This window comes from Pelophylax lessonae (assembly GCF_965119305.1).
Source record: "Pelophylax lessonae genome assembly, chromosome: 5".
Lineage (NCBI taxonomy): Eukaryota > Metazoa > Chordata > Amphibia > Anura > Ranidae > Pelophylax > Pelophylax lessonae.
Window position 1 is genome coordinate 31410259 of NC_138772.1, and position 16348 is coordinate 31426606.

The window sequence follows — 16348 nt, forward strand, 5'->3', positions numbered from 1 at the left end:
AACGCAGTGCCGAATCGCAAAAAAATGGCCAGGCCATTAATGGTCATTAAGAGGGCAAAGCCTTCCAGTCCAGAAGTGGTTAAGTACACGTGCATTCGACCCCCACCTAATGTTAATAAAATAATTAGTCCCTCTAAATAAATATATATATATATATACACATGTATTTGTGTATGTGTGTATATATATATATATATATATATAGATATATATATATAGATATATAAATATATACACACACATACACATATATACATATTTACATATTTATATATATATATATATATATATATATATATATATATATATATATATATATATATATATATATATATATATATATATATACACACATACACAAATACATGTATATATATAAAATGTACGTGTGTATACAGTATATATATATATATATATATATATATATATATATATATATACTCACACACATACACATATATATATACATATTTATGTGTACATGTATATACTGTATACACACGTACATTTTATATATATATATATATATATATATATATATATATACTGTACATGTATGTACCGTATATATATATATATATATATATATATATATATATATATATGGCAGGGGGACATGTTTACGTGTCAGGGGACACGCCAGGGAAGTGCGGAGATCGCAGCTTCATAACCTGGCCGTTTCTGCGTCAGTCAATGACAGATTCTACATGTGCGGAGATGATCAGCGGAGAACATGTTCTCCCTCCATCATCTCAGTTTCATAAACGGACACCTTAGTCCATAGTTACATACAGTATACACACTGTTCATTTTTCATGAGCTGAACTCAAAGATCTAAGACTTTTTCTATGTACACAAAAGGCCGATTTCTCTCAAATATTGTTCACAAATCTGTCTAAATCTGTGTTAGTGATCGCTTCTCCTTTGCCGAGATAATCCATCCACCTCACAGGTGTGACATATCAAGATGCTGATTAGACAGCATGATTATTGCACAGGTGTGCCTTAGGCTGGCCACCATAAATTACCACTCTAAGGGCTCTTTCACACTATCCGCTCCATCGGCGGACTCTGTTTATCTCAGCGGGGGATCGATCCGCCGATCCCCCGCTGAGCAGGAGAATGACAGCTGTTCTCCGTGCTGTGTGTGGAGACTCAGCTGTCAGAGCCCCATACATCTCTATGGGGGAATCGGATGGGAACGGACCATCGGTCCGTTCTCATCCGATCCACTGGACGGATGGAAAATAGGGTTTCCATCCGTCCAGATTTGACGGATCGGATGTCAGCGGACATGTCTCCACTGACATCCGATGCCCCATAGAGATGCATGGGGGGACCGTTCAGATCCGCCAAAAAAACGGACAGGCGGATCTGAACGGTCAGCCTGTGTGAAAGAGCCCTAAATCCGTGTTAGTGAGCGCTTCTCCTTTGCCGAGATAATCCATCCACCTCACAGGTGTGGCATATCAAGATGCTGATTGGACAGCATGATTATTGCACAGGTGTGCCTTAGGCTGGCCACAATAAAAGGCCACCCTAAAATGTGCAGTTTTATCACACAGCACAATGCCACAGATGTCACAAGTTTTGAGGGAGTGTGCAATTGGCTTGCTGACTGCAGGAATGTCCACCAGAGCTGTGGCCTGTGAATTGAATGTTCATTTCTCTACCATAAGCCGTCTCCAAAGAATTTGGCAGTACATCCAACCAGACCACGTGTAACCACACCAGCCCAGGACACGGATTACTGGAACCATGTCCTGCGGTCTAACGAGAACAAGAAAAACTTATTTGGTACAGATTGCGTGAGTAGTGGCAACCAGGTGAGGAGTACAAAGACAAGTGTGTCTCGCCTACAGTCAAGCATGGTGGTCAGTGCTGTATCTTGGCCTAGGCCGACAAGGCCCAGGCCTAGGGTGGCACTTTGCAGGGGGGGCAGCAAAAAAAGCTGCACCCCGCATAAAAAATAAATAAAAAAAAAAACAGCCTCCTCCCGGCTCCCGCACCAAAATGGTCCCTGTAGGCTTGTGCTAAACTTTTAGTATAGTGCCAGTCTAATGGGGTGAATTGGCCCAGAGGGCAGGGTCCAGGATGCAAATCAGTCTGGTACCCCCATAAAGCGGTCACATTGCTACCTGGCGGTATGATAATACCGGCCGGTGAGGACATTTGTACAGACGCTGTTCCATTACTTGTAAAAAATATGAATCAAATAAAAAGTCCTTAAATCTATCCCATAGTTATCAATAAGCCCCGGTTCACATTTGTGCAATTGCAGAGATCGCATGAAATTTGGAGCGCACTGCTCCTAAATTACATGCGAGCTCATGTGCGGTGCGGATTTCAGCCATACAGTTTGTATGGCTGAATTCGCACCGCATCCGCACTAAACTCGCACATGAGGCTTTTTTTTTATTCGCAGCAGAATCGGATCGCATGGTGGTTCACACTTGTGCGATCCGATTCTGTGCGACCTTGCAGATCGCACTGCGATATGTGACCGTAACGGGGGGTGTCGTTAACTTTTAATTGACACCCCCTGCGTATCAAATATGGCAGTGTGAACTGCCAGGGGTGCGGATGCGATGCGGGATCACGCTGCATATTCGCAGCATTCCCGTATCGTGCAAATGTGAACCGACACTAAACGCTTATTGGGATTTTTTTTTTTTTTTTTTACCAAACATATGTAGCAGAATACATATTGGAATAAAATGATGAAAGAATTTGAGTTTTTACATAGCAAAAAAAAGTAGAAAAAAAATATTTCTTTTGTTTTTCAAAATTGTCGGCCTTTTTTGTTTATAGCGCAAAACATAAACAACTGCACAGGTGATCAAATACCACCAATAGAAAGCTCTGTTTGTGGTGAAAAAAATTGTATTTGGGTACAGCGTCGCACGACCGCGCAATTGTCAGTTAAAGTAACGCATGGCCGTATTGCAAGGTCATTAAGGGGGTAAAACCTTCGGGAGGTGAAGTGGTTAAGCTAGCGCCTTAACACGCGGATTGCATGTAATGGTAATATGACAGAGAGCGCACACCGCAGGACCGGGGGCGGCCATCATTTATTCTATTTTTATAGTAAAGACTTTAGCTTTAATGATCTGCAATGCACAGCTACTGTAATTCCTCTCCACCGTACCCCTGTCTGTCCTCCTTCACTGAAAGTCAAACACTATAATACGCTCATAAAACCCTCTATTATATACACACAGGACAGGAGCCGTATAAAGCTCTTATTTATGTCTGCCGGATTCCTAAAATACTTTCAGTGCATGAAACCTTCCATAGAGGGTCAAATGTTGCCTTCCTTGTGTAGCTCTACTATCTTGGGAGCTGCTGGATGCGGATTGCCCTGGGTTACCCATAGCAACAACTTAATAATTCTGAGTACTTTAAGTGTTTGGCTCAGCCAGAAAACAGTCCAGGGGATTTGTTTTTTGTAGTTTTATTGTAGAACTTGGATAGGAGAAGGGATGAGTGGGATACTCCAACTGGATGAACTATGCACAATTTTGGGACTTCGTACTATTCTGAATGCGGCAAGGCCGCTGCTTCACCTTGCCACTGAGATGAAGTGTTTGATAAGCGAACTCTTCAGGGCCCAACTTGGCACCCCCTTTACTCTTACTCTTCAGGGTTCTATCTGGCACCCCCTTTACTCTTACTCTTACGGGTTCGATCTGGCACCCCCTTTACTCTTACTCTTCAGGGTTTGACCTGGCACCCCCTTTACTCTTACTCTTCAGGGTTCTATCTGGCACCCCCTTTACTCTTACTCTTCAGGGTTCTATCTGGCACCCCCTTTACTCTTACTCTTCAGGGTTCTATCTGGCACCCCCTTTACTCTTACTCTTCAGGGTTCTATCTGGCACCCCCTTTACTCTTACTCTTCCGGGTTCTATCTGGCACCCCCTTTACTCGTACTCTTCCGGGTTCTGTCTGGCACCCCCTTTACTCTTACTTTTCAGGGTTCTGTCTGGCACCCCCTATGCTCTTACTTTTCAGGGTTCTGTCTGGCACCCCCTTTAAACTTCAGGGTTCTATCTGGCACCCCCTTTACTCTTACTCTTCAGGGTTCTATCTGGCACCCCCTTTACTCTTACTCTTCCGGGTTCTGTCTGGCACCCCCTTTACTCTTACTCTTCAGGGTTCTATCTGGCACCCCCTTTACTCTTACTCTTCAGGGTTCTATCTGGCACCCCCTTTACTCTTACTCTTCCGGGTTCTATCTGGCACCCCCTTTACTCGTACTCTTCCGGGTTCTGTCTGGCACCCCCTTTACTCTTACTTTTCAGGGTTCTGTCTGGCACCCCCTTTACTCTTACTTTTCAGGGTTCTATCTGGCACCCCCTTTACTCTTACTCTTCAGGGTTCTATCTGGCACCCCCTTTACTCTTACTTTTCAGGGTTCTATCTGGCACCCTCTTTACTCTTACTTTTCAGGGTTCTATCTGGCACCCCATTTACTCTTACTCTTCAGGGTTCTATCTGGCACCCCCTTTACTCTTACTCTTCAGGGTTCTATTTGGCACCCCCTTTACTCTTACTCTTCAGGGTTCTATCTGGCACCCCCTTTATTCTTACTCTTCCTGGTTCTATCTGGCACCCCATTTACTCTTACTTTTCAGGGTTCTATCTGGCACCCCCTGTACTCTTACTCTTCAGGGTTCTATCTGGCACCCCCTTTACTCTTACTCTTCAGGGTTCTATCTGGCACCCCCTTTACTCTTACTCTTCAGGGTTCTATCTGGCACCTCCTTTACTCTTACTCTTCAGGGTTCTGTCTGGCACCCCCTTTACTCTTACTCTTCAGGGTTCTGTCTGGCACCCCCTTTACTCTTACTCTTCAGGGTTCTATCTGGCACCCCGTTTACTCTTACTCTTCAGGGTTCTATCTGGCACCCCCTTTATTCTTACTCTTCCTGGTTCTATCTGGCACCCCATTTACTCTTACTTTTCAGGGTTCTATCTGGCACCCCCTGTACTCTTACTCTTCAGGGTTCTATCTGGCACCCCCTTTACTCTTACTCTTCAGGGTTCTATCTGGCACCCCCTTTACTCTTACTCTTCAGGGTTCTATCTGGCACCTCCTTTACTCTTACTCTTCAGGGTTCTGTCTGGCACCCCCTTTACTCTTACTCTTCAGGGTTCTGTCTGGCACCCCCTTTACTCTTACTCTTCAGGGTTCTATCTGGCACCCCGTTTACTCTTACTCTTCAGGGTTCTATCTGGCACCCCCTTTACTCTTACTTTTCTGGGTTCTATCTGGCACCCCCTTTACTCTTACTTTTCAGGGTTCTATCTGGCACCCCCTTTACTCTTACTCTTCAGGGTTCTATCTGGCACCCCCTTTCCTCTTACTTTTCAGGGTTCTATCTGGCACCCCGTTTACTCTTACTCTTCAGGGTTCTATCTGGCACCCCCTTTACTCTTACTTTTCTGGGTTCTATCTGGCACCCCCTTTACTCTTACTTTTCAGGGTTCTATCTGGCACCCCCTTTACTCTTACTCTTCAGGGTTCTATCTGACACCCCCTTTACTCTTACTTTTCAGGGTTCTATCTGGCACCCCCTTTACTCTTGCTTTTCAGGGTTCTATCTGGCACCCTCTTTACTCTTGCTTTTCAGGGTTCTACTTGGCACCCCCTTTACTCTTCAGGGTTCTATCTGGCACCCCCTTTACTCTTACTCTTCTGGGTTCTATCTGGCACCCCCTTTACTCTTACTCTTCAGGGTTCTATCTGGCACCCCCTTTACTCTTACTTTTCAGGGTTCTATCTGGCACCCCCTTTACTCTTACTCTTCAGGGTTCTATCTGGCACCCCCTTTACTCTTACTCTTCAGGGTTCTATCTGGCACCTCCTTTACTCTTACTCTTCAGGGTTCTGTCTGGCACCCCGTTTACTCTTACTCTTCAGGGTTCTATCTGGCACCCCATTTACTCTTACTCTTCAGGGTTCTATCTGGCACCCCCTTTACTCTTACTTTTCAGGGTTCTATCTGGCACCCCCTTTACTCTTACTTTTCAGGGTTCTATCTGGCACCCCCTTTACTCTTACTTTTCAGGGTTCTATCTGGCACCCCCTTTACTCTTGCTTTTCAGGGTTCTACTTGACACCCCCTTTACTCTTCAGGGTTCTATCTGGCACCCCCTTTACTCTCACTCTTCAGGGTTCTATCTGGCACCCCCTTTACTCTTACTCTTCAGGGTTCTATCTGGCACTCCCTTTACTCTTACTTTTCAGGGTTCTATCTGGCACCCCCTTTACTCTTGCTTTTCAGGGTTCTACTTGACACCCCCTTTACTCTTCAGGGTTCTATCTGGCACCCCCTTTACTCTCACTCTTCAGGGTTCTATCTGGCACCCCCTTTACTCTTACTCTTCAGGGTTCTATCTGGCACTCCCTTTACTCTTACTTTTCAGGGTTCTATCTGGCACCCCCTTTACTCTTACTTTTCAGGGTTCTATCTGGCACCCCCTTTACTCTTACTTTTCAGGGTTCTATCTGGCACTCCCTTTACTCTTACTTTTCAGGGTTCTATCTGGCACTCTTCAGGGTTCTATCTGGCACCCCCTTTACTCTTACTTTTCAGGGTTCTATCTGGCACCCCCTTTACTCTTACTTTTCAGGGTTCTATCTGGCACCCCTTGTACTCTTACTCTTCAGGGTTCTATCTGGCACCCCCTTTACTCTTACTTTTTAGGGTTCTACTTGGCACCCCCTTTACTCTTGCATACTGTGGGAGCTGACCTTCTATCCTCTGACTTCCCTGGAGTGGTCCCCCTTCCCGGGCAGACCCCTTGGAAAGCCCCCTGGTACTCGCGGACACTCTTTTTCCCAGAAGACTCTGCCAGCAGCTCCACCGTCGGCTCTACAGGATCCTTCAGGCTCAGTTCCACACCTGGTTCACCAGGCCAACTGCCTATGACCACCTTCCTCTGACTGCAGGAGGAGAGACAGCCGTCACCCTCCTCCTCGGACTCTGCTTCCCGCCAAAGACGCCCTGTCATATGTGCCCTTGGCTTTTATGAGCAATCCCAGGATGCACTGCGGTAGTGCCTTCCCACTGAAACCATCACAAAAGCCCGTTTGCCACTGGCCATGTTTCCTCCACTGTCCAACAGGCTCCCCTATTGGATACAGTGGGGACACACCCTCAGACCAAGTGACTCACACCTGGACAAATGCAGCAGGCATGACTAACATATCAGGATCCCCTGATAAGCAGATGGAGCATAATTATGCTTATTGCTAGCACATATCTAGGAGGGTGCTACACTTGGTCCCCCCCCCCCCTTATCAACAGGATAATGCAATGAATAAATAAAATCTTTCCATTGTCCTTACATATCTTCTTTCCGAGGCAGTGATGCCATCAATGAATGGGTCTCTGAGCACCTCTATGCAATGTAGGCACAACATGGCTGCCAGGAGGGGCTTCCTAAAAACAGCACCCTGCCTCAGTACTCCTCTCAAGAGCCCCCAGCCCTGATACAAGCAGTGGGCTGGCTCTTGGTAGGACTTATGCAGATATCAAATAGCCTTGATGGGTGGGTGTCAGGGGGATTGGGTGTTCCTAGGCAGGCTGTATTTGCATGCATACTGCCTTAGATACCCTTTATATGTGATGCTGAGCCTCCATGATTGAAAGAACTGAAACCCAATGAATTAAAGGGGTGGGCCAGGGGCAGTCAGGCTGGGAAGGAAAGGCTAGATCAGTGGCCTCCAAACTTAGGCCCGGGGGCCAGATGTGGCCCTTTTCTTGCCTTTATCTGGGCTGCTTGTTCTAATAACTGTAGCACCCTACAAGGTAGGTGCTAGGTAAAGTGTATTAGGCCTTGACTGCTTATCAGCAGGGCCATGATTTTCAGCTAGGTTGTCATGGCTCCCAGGTTCGGCTGTTGAGACTGGGGAGTCTCCCCACTGTGCTCAATGAGGGCTCTCATTGGGCAGTGGAGGAAACCCGGACAATGGCTCACCCAGGCTTGTATTTTTCCCAGAAGGGCAGATTATGCCGCACAGCATTCTGGGAGGGTATACGTTTGAGGGGAGCACATGACGCAGGGTCTTTGGCGGGAAGCAGAGTCCCAGGAGGGAGAGTACGACTATCTCTCCTCGTTGTCAGAGGAATTGGGTGTCCCATGCGGCTTGCCTGAGGGGACAGAGGGCTGAGTTGACCTGCAGAGAGGATCCGGTGTGCTGAGGACCAGCGGAGCTGAGAGGGGTTGAGTTTCAGGAAAGCATTCCCAGTTTGTGAGTACTGCAAACTGCCCCTGGGGATCTGCCTAGTGAGAGGGGACCACTCCGGAGAAGGTCAGAGGGATCTGGGAGCTAGCTAGCCGGTGCAGGAGCAAAAGGAAAGGGCTGAGCTGAGCTGCAGAGAGGATCCGGTGTGCCGAGGACCAGCGGAGCTGAGAGGGGTCCAGTTTCAGGAAAGCATTCCCAGTTCGTGACTACTTCAAACTGCCCCCTGGGGGTCTGCCTAGTGAGAGGGGACCACTTTGGAGAAGGTCAGAGGGATCTGGGAGCTAGCTAGCCGGTGCAGGTGCAAAAGGAAAGGGCTGAGCTGAGCTGCAGAGAGGATCCGGTGTGCCGAGGACCAGCGGAGCTGAGAGGGGTCCAGTTTCAGGAAAGCATTCCCAGTTCGTTAGTACTGCAAACTGCCCCTGGGGGTCTGCCTAGTGAGAGGGGACCACTCCGGAGAAGGTCAGAGGGATCCGGGAGCTAGCTAGCCAGTGCCGGAGCAAAAGGAAAGGGGGTGCCAATGTTGACCCTGAAGAGCAAATGGGGTGCCAGTGGTTGGGCCCTGAAGTGCAGAGTGTACAGAGTTAAGAGGTGGAGCAGCATTACATGAGGCTACCTCAGTCAGGAAGGACTGGAGGGAGCAGTGTCAAGGACTTTTGAGCTAACCAGAGCATCAGAAGTTAGTCTTCAGTACAATCAAGGACTTTGAGCTAACCAGAGTGTCAGAAGTCAGTTTTCAATACAGTACAGCAAGTCAGTGGTTTCAAGCGCCAGTAAGCGTTGGTCGGCATCCAGCCGGCGCCAAGTCAGCGCTGAAAGACATTTTTTTCTCAAGTTGTCCAAATTTGTACCTAGTTGAGCCAGAGGAGTATCCCACTCATTCCCTTCTCCCATCCCCATATAAAATAAACAAAACAAACCAAAGATGTCGGAAAGGTTCATTGTTTCAGATCTCACACTTGGGCAATCAGCTTAAATGCGCTGTTGGTGTTACCGCTGACCATGGCAGACCCACATCAGGCCCAATGCCTGGAAATCCTGCTACATAACATTGATGGATGTTTTTTGGTCTAAATGTTTTACTTAACCACTTAAGCCCCGGAGGATTTGGCTGCTAAACGACCAGGGGGTATTTTGCGATTCGGCACTGCGTGAATTTAACGGACAATTGCGCGGTCGTGCGACGCTGTACCTAAATGAATTTGACGTCCTTTTTTTCCCACAAACAGAGCTTTCTTTTGGTGGTATTTGATCACCTGTGCGCTTTTTACTTTTTGCGCTATAAACAAAAAAAGAGCGTCAATTTTGCAAAAATAACAATATTTTTCACATTTTTTATATGAAATTCCCCCCCAAAAAAATGTAAAAATCAAAATTTTTTTAACATTTTCGGCCAATTTGTTTTATGCTACATATGTTTGGTAAAAAAAATCGCAAAAAGCGTATTTTTATTGGTTTGCGCAAAAGTTATCGCGTTTACTAACAAAGGGAAAGATTTTTGTCATTTTTGTTGTTTTTTTTTTAAACGCGTAATGGCGGCGATCTGCGATTTTTTTTTTGCGGTACTGCGACATTGGGGCGGACAGATCGGACCCTTGACTGACATTTTTGACACTTTTGGGGTTACCAGTGACATTTCTACAGTAATCAGTGCTATAAATATGCACTGTTACTGTAAAAATACACTGGTAGTGAAGGGGTTAACTTTATTTGAGAGGGAGGGGCTGTGTGTGTCCCTAGGTGCGTGATTCTAACTGTGATTGGCTGTGACTTGAGGTGTAAGGACACTGATCAACGGTTCTACATAGTAGAACCGTGTGATCAGTGTTTTTAAACCGAGGAGAATGACAGGCGGCTTGTTTACACAAGCCGCCTGACTTTCTCCCTCTCCCCCGACGATCGCCGAGTGACCGGCGGACATCGGGTCCGCCGGTCACACGCGCGGGGGGGGGGTCCGTGACCGCGCGGGAGCGGGAGCGCGCCTCCGGCGGCGCGCGTTCGCTCCCCAGACCCTCCCAGGCTAGTGACGTTAATTAACGTCACTCTGCCTGTGAGGGGCTGACCGCCGCAGTAAATTTACTTGCGGCGGTCGGCAAGCGGTTAATGTACAATACTAATACATGTATATTGCATTTGTAGAAGGATATTTCCTGCTCTGATCTTCCCCTGAAGAGGAAATCATCATAAGATGACGAAACATGTCGGGATGTCTATATGAACTACGATTAGATTGATCTCTTACTATATGAGACCAACTATATGTTCTAGATCACAAGCATACTGTACATATTAAGCACTTTATGGTTAGACAGCACTGGGTATACACATAAAAATCACTATATAATCGGCGCTATATATTGGCGCTGAGCAGTGCGGGGTGTACCAAGATGGCTGTCGCCACCTTTCTGGCTGCGGGCTTGTTGCTGTATTTACTATATTAGTAATAATACTATCATAATACAAATGTAAAACTCTATTTCAGTATGTAAGGAGAGTTTACTGCTAAAATAAGTGTGACATTGTAGACTTGGCTGGGTGTAAGAAGATGTCCGCTGCCGCCTTCGTGCTCTGTCTGATTAAGAAACCCAGTGGAACGCATAGCGGCCATGTTGGAATGCATTGGCACATGCGCAGTAGGCATTTTTTGCTCAGAGCATCACTTCCGTTACATTTTCTGATGAGTAACGGTATTCTGACAGGACACCGGCACCTAATGTCCCCCTTATCAACCAATGACGTCATTGGTTGTTAGGATGCTGTCGGCTAAAAGGTTATTTTTGGGAAATATTTAGGCATTTTTCCAAGGCACCCATGAAGAAACCTGAAGGCACCCTAGTTAAAAAAGCCTGCCCTAGATGTTAACCCCTTCCCAGCCAGTGTCATCAGTACAGTGGCAGCAGGGGGGGACTGTGCCAGGGGGCAGGGGGGCAAATTGCCCCCTGGGGCGCTCTGATGCCCTATAAAAAGGCTGCACCCCTTCTGCCACAGACATGCCTAAAGGATTCCTGGTGAAAATAACTAAAAGTCCCCACTGCTGATCTACTGAGTGCAGGATGAAGACAAGGACAGAGACCAGTCCTCCCCCCCAGCATGGATGGTGTAAACTGTGTCTGAGCAGAGGCCGATTCCATGCCCCACTGGAGACTCTCCTCCCCCGGCCAGCCCCAACCGAGCTGTCCCAACTCCTCCCAGTTGCTTCCTGGCCAGGTCAGGAACCCGGATTCGGCCGGTGAGTAGAGAGTACCTGTAGCGGAGCTTCAGCCTGGAATAGGGGTCAGGAGGAGACGAGGAAGAGGGGGGGCAAGTTGCTGCACCATGGGCCTCTGGTGTGTACTTGCTCCCTGGGCCGAAAGTTGCCAGTCAGCCCCTGAGTGACAGTGCATATTATTAGCACTGATCACTGTATTAGTGTCACTGGTGATGTCAGTCAGCTCCCACACAGTGCCAGTTAGTGTCAGATTGCCCGCTGCACTATTGCAATCCCAATATAAGTCGCCAATCACCACCATTAGTAGCATTGAAAAAAATAAATAAATTCCAGTATATATACCATAGTCTGTAGGCGCTATAACTTTCATGCAAACCAATCAATATACACATATTGGGTTTTTTTTTTTTTTTACCAAAAACATGTAGCAGAATATGCAAGAAGAGGTAATGCTTGGAGAATAACTCAAAGGCACCGCATTCCAATTAGAGTAAAGAAGAAGGAAAGAAAGACCCCCCCCCCCCCATAGATGGGAGGGATAGGGATTTTTAAGGTGCCATTTAACTGAAAATCAAAACATGTGTCTAAAAATAGATACATTTTTATTCAAAAAGAAGTTAAAATGAACAGACAAACCACATAGTTTAAAGTTCCTTTATAAAATATTCAAGATTCACATAAACATATTTGCGATACTGTTGCAGAGTAGCAGTCAGTCCCTATTGCCACCCTGTGACAATATAGCAAATATGTTTATGTGAATCTTGAATATTGTATAAAGGAACTTTTAACCAATTCTGGACCGGAAGGACTTTTCCCCTTAATGACCAGGCCATATTTTGCGATTTGGCATTGCGTTACTTTAACAGACAATTGCGCGATCATGCGACGCTGTACCCCAAAAATTTTGTCCTTTTTCCCCACAAATAGAGCTTTCTTTTGGTGGTATTTGATCACCTGTGCAAATTTTATTTTTTGCGCTATAAACAAAAATAAAGCGACAATTTAAAAAAAAAAAAAAAACAATATTTTTCACATTCTGCTATATAACATTCCCAATAAAAAAAATCTAAATTTTTTTAACATTTTAGGCCAATTTGTTGTCTGCTACATAATTTTGGTAAAAAAAAAAAAAAATCACAATAAGTGTATTTTGATTGGTTTGCGCAAAAGTTATCACGTCTACTAACTACGGTAAAAGATTTAGGTCATTTTTATTGTTTTTTTTTTTTTACTAGTAATGGCAGTGATCTGCGATTTTTTTTTTTTTAGTGGGACTGCGACATTGCGGCGGACAGATCGGACCCCTAACTGACATTTTTGACATTTTTGGGGGGACCAGTGACATTACTACAGTGATCAGTGCTAAAAATATGCACTGTTACTGTAATAATGACACTGGCAGGAAAGGGGGTTAAACCTGTGGGTGATCAAAGGGGTTAAACACAGCTGACCGTTCTTCTCTCTGCAATGATCACAGAGCGCCTGTGATCCTTCTATATAGGAACACATGTCTCTATGATCATTTCACAAGCCCAACCCCCATACAGTTAGAAAACACTCCCCTAGGTACATATTTAACCCTTTGATCGCCCCTGGGTTAACCCCTTCCCTGCCAATGCCATTATTACAGTAACAGTGCATCGTTGCGTGTGTACGAGGCATTCGATTATCACAGAGGCTATGCGATCCTTCTACATAGGATCGTATGTCTCTGTGATGATCTCACAAGCCACGCCCCCTGACAGTTAGAATCACGCCCCTAGGGACACACTTAACCCCTTGATCACCAGTAAAGTTAACCCCTTCCCTGCCAGTGTCATTTTTACAGTAACAGGGCATATTTTTAGCACTGATTACTGTAGTAATGTCACTGGTCCCCCCAAAAGTGTCAAAAATGTAAGTTAGGGGTCCGATCTGTCCACCGCAATGTCGCAGTCCCGCTAAAAATCGCAGATCGCCGCCATTACTAGTAAAAAATAAATAAATAAAAATGACATAAATCTTTCCCTTAGTTTGTAGACGCAATAACTTTTGTGCAAACCAATCAAAATACGCTTATTGCGATATTTTTTTTTTTTTACCAAAATTATGTAGCAGAATACAAATTGGCCTAAAATGTTAAAAAATTTAGATTTTTAATTTTTTTTTTGGGAATGTTATATAGCAGAATGTGAAAAATATTGTTTTTTTTTTTCAGAATTGTCGCTCTTTTTCTTGTTTATAGCGCAAAAAAAATAAAAATCACAGAGGTGATCAAATACCACCAAAAGAAAGCTCTATTTGTGGGAATAACATTATTTGCTTACAGCGTCACACGACTGCGCAATTGTCTGTTAAAATAACGCAATGCCGAATCGCAAAAAATGGCCTGGTCATTAAGGGGGCAAATCCTTCCGGTCCAGAAGTGGTTAAACAACACACAGTGATGAAGGTTGGATTGGTCCCCCGGCTTGTTTTCTCCTGAACACCTAAAACTCCATAGCTGTTTGTTTTCAGACATCTGACGAATATTCCATCATCTTTCATCGATTAAACTTTGGACCTTGTTTACCATCGTCTCGGGAGGCCAGAAGATCAACAAAACACGTCTCTGTCTGTTTATGGTAAAAACTGTTGACCGGAGATGAAAGAAAATGTATTTCCACGTCTGATCTCAACTCCAGATTTCCACAGAAAATAAAGGAAGTTATAAAGTATTTCTCATGATGGAGGAGCCGTATCATATCTGATCAGAGAGCTTCTAGAAGTATCACCCCAATATCACATTGTATAGACCAATCACACACTCCGTACAAGATGGAGATACAATCTGGGTCTATAACCACTTTTGGACCGGAAGATTTTATCCCCCTTAATGACCAGGCCATTTTTTGCGATTTAGCTCTGCGTTATTTTAACAGACAATTGCGCGGTTGTGCGACGCTGTACCCAAATAAAATTGACGTCCTTTTTTTACCACAAACAGAGCTTTCTTTTGGTGGTATTTGATCACCTCTGCGATTTTTATTTTTTGCGCTATAAACAAAAAAAGAGCAACAATTTTGAAAAAAAAAAAAAAACAATATTTTTCACTTTTCTGCTATATGACATTCCCCCCAAAAAAATGTAAAAATCAAAATTTTTTAACATTTTAGGTCAATTTGTTTTCTGCTACATATTTTTGGTAAAAAAAAAATCACAATAAGCGTATTTTGATTGGTTTGCACAAAAATGATCGCGTCTACTAACTACGGCAAACATTTATGTAATTTTCAAATTTTTTTTTTTTTACTAGTAATGGACTGCGACATTGCGACGGACAGATCGGACCCTTGACTGACATTTTTGACACTTTTGGGGGTACCAGTGACATTACTACAGTAATCAGTGCTAAAAATATGCACTGTTACTGTAATAATGACACTGCCAGGGAAGGGGTTAACCTGGGGGTGATCAATGGGTTAAATGCGAGCATAGGGGAGTGATTCTAACTGTATGGGGGTTGGGCTTGTGAAATGACCAAAGAGACATGTGATCCTATATAGAAGGATCACAGGAGCTCTGTGATCATTCCAGGGAGAAGAACGGTCAGCTGTGTTTAAACAGCTGACCGTTCTTCTCTCTCAGCGGGGAGCGATCGCGGGTGTCAGGCGGCAATTGGGGCCGTCTGCCCGCTGCATCGGCTTCCCTGCTGACGAGTGGGGGCAGAAGCGCGCCACCTGCAACGCACGCTCGCCCTCTGGACTCCCGAGAGCGAGCGCCATACATGTACGGTGATTTGCCTGGGAGCGGCTGCCTGCCACAGTACATCTGCGGCAGGGGATTGTAAACAGGTTAAAGGGTAACTCCACTTTCATGGGAAAGAAAAAAATATTAATACAGTGCAAATAAGTGCCACACAAGTCGTAGTGTAATTGAATATCCTGAAAGGGTAACTTCACTTTTGTGGGGGAACAACATAGCAAATAAAGAAAAAAACAATATAGCGTATACAATTGCGACACAAATCACATTGTAATTGAATGGTATTATAAATGACCTTTCCTTTTCAATCTGCAGCTGTTGTAATTTTCTGAAAATGCAATACAATATGGCCACCTGGAGTTCTGTACACAGAATGTATACTGACCACACCCCCAGAAACATCATTTCCTGCTTGTGTGATTGGCTCATCCATTTTCCCAGAAGTCTGCACTAAGATACAAGTCAGATTTCTGGCATCCCCTGCAACAAAAATTTAATTTTGGGTGAGATACTTCCAATAGGAACACGTCTAAAGGGATGCAGGCCAGGCAGAGTTCTTCATTAGTGCTCTGCAGGTGCACAGCTGATTGATAATTATGAAACCACTCCCATTAGACCCACTCAGCACAGAGGAACAAACAATGAATACTTCAGAATAACAAAAGGTAGGAATCTGCAACAAAGTTTGTTAAAATCTCTGCAATGTTCAGAGATCACCCAGAGGGGAATGTTTTTATCTCAACAAAAGTGGAGTTACGCTTTAAAAAATGGGATTTTTGACTTACGGTAAAATCAATTTCTCTGATGTTCATTGATGGACACAGCTCTTCATCTTCATGACTGTAGGATTATACTGCCCCCTACAGAGAAAAGCTTGGGCACGCCTATGGGGCAGTCCCTGGTGGTTTACTCCCTCTTCCTGCTATAGGTATTCAGTTTTGTAACAAGCAGTGTCAGAAGGAAAAACAAACAAACTCCAAAGAGGGGTGAGTGCTGCGTCCGTCAATGAACATCAGAGAAATGGATTTTACGGTAAGTCAAAAATCCCATTTTCTCTTTCGTTCATTGACGGACACATCTTCTTAACCGTACTGATGTCCCAAAGCAGTGTCAAACATGAGGGGTGGGAACAGCAAAAAAAACTTCCCCAAGACTAAACA

The 16348-nt window shown here is 44.9% G+C and overlaps 1 protein-coding gene across 1 annotated transcript in view; it reads right to left on the reverse strand.

Moving 5' to 3' along the window:
* ADCYAP1R1 (ADCYAP receptor type I) overlaps window positions 1–16348 on the reverse strand; it is a 419514-nt gene that overhangs the window by 202352 nt on the left and 200814 nt on the right. The window lies entirely within an intron of this gene.